The sequence below is a fragment of the Fundulus heteroclitus genome, chromosome 21 (genome assembly GCF_011125445.2).
Source record: "Fundulus heteroclitus isolate FHET01 chromosome 21, MU-UCD_Fhet_4.1, whole genome shotgun sequence".
NCBI classification, from domain to species: domain Eukaryota; kingdom Metazoa; phylum Chordata; class Actinopteri; order Cyprinodontiformes; family Fundulidae; genus Fundulus; species Fundulus heteroclitus.
In genome coordinates this window covers 16,507,118-16,512,321 of record NC_046381.1, presented here as the reverse complement: position 1 = coordinate 16,512,321, position 5,204 = coordinate 16,507,118, and the positions used below count along the sequence as shown (strand labels likewise).

The 5,204-nt window shown below is 40.4% G+C and overlaps 1 long non-coding RNA gene across 1 annotated transcript; it reads left to right on the top strand.

Moving 5' to 3' along the window:
- Nucleotides 1-1,813: 1,813 nt before the first annotated feature.
- Nucleotides 1,814-4,957, top strand: LOC110367475. Its single transcript, XR_002427495.2, has 3 exons — nt 1,814-1,866; nt 3,578-3,632; nt 4,944-4,957. It is a non-coding gene; the product is annotated as an uncharacterized LOC110367475 (long non-coding RNA).
- The last annotated feature ends 247 nt before the right edge of the window (nt 4,958-5,204 follow it).

The following is a 5,204-nucleotide window of genomic DNA, read 5'->3' as shown; positions in this document are numbered from 1 at the left end:
CAATTTAAAGTGTTTTTGGTTTAATATGAACAGATGAATACTGTCCTGCAATTTAAAGTGTTTTTGGTTAAATATGAACAGATGAATATTGTCCTGCAGAATGAAAATCAATGAAGCAAGCCAGCCTGACAACATGACTTCCTCACCAACAGGCCTCAGGTGGCAAGGAAAGGGAAACTTACATCTGTCCCACCGACATCACTCCAACCCTGTGGTTGTGTCCTCAGCCCTGCTCTCTTCACCCTCTTCACACACGACTGCTCTTTGTAACACTGGCACACAACACCACTGTGGTGGGTCTCATATCCAACAACAATGAGAGGAGGTCCACAATCTGACACAGTGGTGCTCCAGGAACAACCTCATCCTGAACACCAACATGACCAAGGAGGTCATTGTGGACTACAGGAGGTCCAGGAAGACTAAAGATGGTCCCCTCTCCATACATGAGGAGGTGGTGGACAGTGAGGACGGCATAAAGTTCCTGGGCATTCACATCTCCTGTGAACACCTCCCACCTGGTGAAGAAGGCTCAAAGACTAAAACGGACTGGACTTTCTACTTAGCTGCTAATAAACTTTTATAGCGCTACAATTGAAAGCATCTCGTGTCTCAGCGTGACGGTGTGGTATGGGAGCTGCACGACACAGAAGAGTAAGGACTTAGGACGTGTGGTGGGGACAGCACAGGGGATTGTGGGATGCCGTCTACAAGATCTGGACATAGCTCATGCTTATCCAGAAAAGGGCCAAACCCAGATACGCCCCACCCGGGCAGTGCACTGTTTTTCCCACTTGTGTCAGGTAAACGATTCTGGAGCATTAAAACGAAAACTAATAGACTAATAAACAGCTTCTTTCACAAAGCTGTGAGGGGTATCACGCCCTGCTCAGAGTCCAATAAACCAGCAGCCCAGTTCATAGCCTGTTACATCATTACAAGCATTCTGCTCGTTCAAAAGGTTCTTTATCTGATAAGATGAGACATGCTAATGTCTGTTTACACACCTTTAGATTCCCAGGGAGTGTTTGCTTTGTTTTGTTTTGTTTCGACATCCATGCAAATCGCACAGCTCTTTGACTTGAAGATACAAATTTTTACTAATGACTATTTGCACACTTTAAATTCTCTGGGAATGTTTGTCTAATATATTAAAGCAACTACACATCATTTTTTTATCATCCTGTAATCTGACTGCAACCTGTCTTTTTGACTTGATCATCAATTCACATGAACCTTTAATTTGCTAATGACTATTTGCACTCTTTTCCCGGGGAGTATCTTGTCTGATAATTTATGCAATTGCACAGTGATTTAAATAATCCGTAAACTGACTGCTATCTGTTGTTTCTTTTTTTGACATTTAAATCTTATCAGATGCTAAGGACTATTTGCACGTTTTAGCTTCTCAGGAAGTGTTGTCAGTGCAGTCAACTATGTGAACAATGTGTTTTGTTTGTGTCTGTGTTCTATGTGTGAATCTGTGTGAATTCATAGCCACTGTCTCACCAAGATTTAATTATGGTGACATAATGACAATGAAAATTCTTGATGACTTAGGTTAGAAGATATCAAAAAAGAAGAACTTTTGAATCTGAAGAAATTGGGGAGAAAAAAACGTAGAAGAGTGAAGAACCTCATCAGAGGGTCACAAATAAATTTATTATTTATTTATTATTGTCTTTTTTAAACATATGCACGGATCGATGGCACTTTTTAAATTTCGTTGTTCTTGTGACAATGACAATAAAGTTTTCATTCATTCATTTCATTCATTCATTCATTCATTCATTCATTCATTCATTCATTCATTCAAAACCCAGGTGACCATCAAAAGCCCTGCAGGCCTCACCTGCCTCAGTTAAGGTCAGTATTTATGTTTCAACCATAAGAAAAAAACCTGGCAAAAACAGCATCCATGGGGCGAAAGTCTTGCACACCACAAAGAACACAAAGCAACAGCTCATATTTTCAGGAACAAATACCTTAATGGAAAATCTTTGGACTGACGAGTCTTTCCTGTGTGTCCTATTGTATTTGTTGTAAAATTAACAGCATTTTCAGAAGAAGGAAGTCTTACTTACAGTAAAGGGAGGTGGTTGTTGTGTGATATCCATGGGCTGCTTTTCTGCCTCACCACCTGAAAGGCTTGTTGTACCTTCATGGAACCATAAGTTCTGCCCTTTAGCACAAAAAACCCAAGAAGAATGTCCCTCCATTGGTTTGTGACTTTAAGCTCAAGGGCAATTTGAGTAGCAGGACAATGTGCCAAAGTGTACCAGCAAGTCCACCTTTCAGAAGACACAAAAAAAAATGTTTTTTGTATGGCCTAGTCAAAGTCATCAGATGCTGTGGCATAACATTAAACAAGCCGTGCAGCTGACCTTATAAGAATCCCTCCACAGCACCTCAAAGATGATTTGCTTGATGGCATTTTTTGCTGCGGAGGGTGACACAACCAGTCGACATAGGCAGGTGTTAGTATTTCCCACAGGGACTTTGGATAGTTTTTTATCTTAATAATCTAATGAATGAATGTCATAATCCCCGGGTGTTAGGTTATTTTTAGTCTTAGGTTCCTGAGAAGGTGCAGTTTATCAGCTTTGCACCTTTTAGTATTATTTGTAAGTTTGTGGATTTTGTTCCTTTTGATCTCCTGTCATTATTCTGTGCATTACAGATTTAATTACTTTATTCTTGCTTCTAATGGATCTTGTTTCCCACCTGCCTGTCTTCTGTCTTTAGTTCAGTCATCAGTGGGTTCATTTTGCTATAGAGTCTCTGTAGTTATCGTGGTTTTTTTTATAAGGTTTTTCCTCCTAATCTCTGTCAGATCATCGCTCACTCTCATGTCATTCACCTGTGCTAATTACTCTCACCTGTCTTCCCCTCTGTTTCCTCCCCTACTTAAACTGCCAGTTCCCTCTCCCTCTTTGTCGGATCCTCCGTTATGCTATTCTGGTCCTTGTCATCGCCTGCCTGTCTGTAAGCTGTGTCTTTTTCATTTCAATAAATTATCCTTATTCATTTCATCAAGCCGCTCCAAAGCTCTTGCCAGCACTTCAGTCAATGAATCAATGAATCACTGACTGAATCATAATACAAGAACTGCATTTTAGATTTGCTCAGGTTATCTTTTTCTGGTATGAAAATCTATCTGAAATCTGAGATGTTTAAGGGGCGAATACATTTACCTGCTAAATGTTTTTTATTAACAAATTTCTTTTTGAATGGATATCCAGTCTACAAGCTTGTGCATTCAGAACATATTTCCTCATACCGGGTCTATCCATTCTTGGAATAAGTGGAGCAACTGCAGACACCTTGTGTTGCGGCATGTGTTTTGGTTCAGGCTCTAACTCAGTTTTTGTTAAACAACCTGAGTTAAAAAAAAAAAGACAGCTGCCTAACAAGCTGACTTCTCTCATGAGACCTGATTTTTAACTCAGTCCTGCAGGGAACTCTACTTTTCCCCGAGACACGCTAAGCTTGGCCCGTACTTCAGATGCTGACCGCTGAGAGTCTGCTGGCAGAAGCAGTCTATCAGACCCAAACCGTTTTTCTCCTCTTCTTGCAGCTGCTGAAAACAGCGGGAGTTACAGTTTGCGATTACCGGCCGGGACTGAGCTGACGTGAGTTCAGGCTAGTTGCTTTTCGCTCACCAGGAGCTCTGTTTTCACAAGACGTCAACTGTGACACTCTGGGAATGGTCTGCAAATGAACTATGAGGGCGTTCAGAGCAAACGTAATTTAGGTTATTTTTTCTGGGGACCAAATACGTCCTGTGCATACTTTTACTACCAGCTATGCTGTCAAGGATTATCTGTAACAAATGTATGCCTTTACATGGGGCTTAATGAAACTATGGAAGTAGCACGAACATGCATGTTAATTTCTTCATTTGTGGAGAATACCACCAGAACAAGTACCTGTTGGTTCCAATGAAAATATGTTACTACTTGCAATTTTTTTAAAAAGTGAGCTCTTTTAAAAAAAAAATTATATATTCCTCCGTTGTGCTTTTCATTTCTCTCTGTATCAGCTAAGATCAGTTGTGGCAGTAAATTGTCTATGAAAACTCATACAGTTCTGCACAGTTCTCTTAGATTTTAGTTTGAACTTTGAAATTTAAGCGTAAAAGTAAAAGCAAAAATGGGGGAATAAAATCTATCACGAGGTCCACTGTACCATGTTTTAATTCAGATGTGGTGAAGATAACTTCCTTAACAGTGGTGGTTTTTGACCTGGGCAAAACGGGCAGATGCCTGATCCTGTCATTGGTACCAAAAACAAGTTTTCTATTGCTTTTTATTTAAGTGCAGTCGATGAGGAGTTGGAGCTCCCTGCTTTGTATGTCGAGTAGGGAGACCAGTTCATGTGCTTTGTACCGAACTTTGTCAAGATTTAGGTTTTCTCCTTCTTCTTATTGAATTTTATTGGCGGTTGGCAAAAAAAAAAACGTAAGGTACTGGTATGGAGTGTGGACCACATGACAAAAAAATAAAAAATAAAACTTTATCCTATTATACAACCTAATCTGTTTCAAAAACTCAAATATAACCTGATATCCCCTGCTTCCTGATTCCTTTTGCAGTAAATCGACAATGTCAAGTTTCATTTTCATAAGATTTAGGTTTTTGTTTGTTTAGTACTTTTTCTATAATCAGCATGTCGCCTCTCAGCCATCAGCCAATCAGCTCATTCTCCTTTCGCTCACCATCTCCTCTTAATCAGATCCACCTGCTGCTCTAATTAGAGTCAACTCTGCTCACCTGTTCACCTGCCCACTTATACCACTTATACCTGCCTCACTGCACTGCTGCCGTGTTTCTACCAGTTCCTGTGTGCTTTGCCAGCTGGACTCCAGTTCTCTGCTCGTGCGCAGCTCTCACTGATGTGTTCTTCCAGTGTCTGCATACTGCCTTGTCCCCTGTGAGTTTCAGCTGCTTGCTCTGGTGGTTCCTTGGTCTGCATCGTCTGTTCTGGTCATCTCCTTCCTTCATCACTGGTATGTTCTGTAATTGCCTTTGAGTCCTGGTTCTGCTTGCCTCCCTCATCAGCCAATACACATCTTTTAAATAAGCAACTTTTATTTATTTATTTTTTTTTTAAATGTAACTGTCTGAATATTGGGTTCTCCCGCGTACAGAACTGTACCAGAATCTTAGATGACCTGCATTTTTGTATATCTGAGGAACAGCATA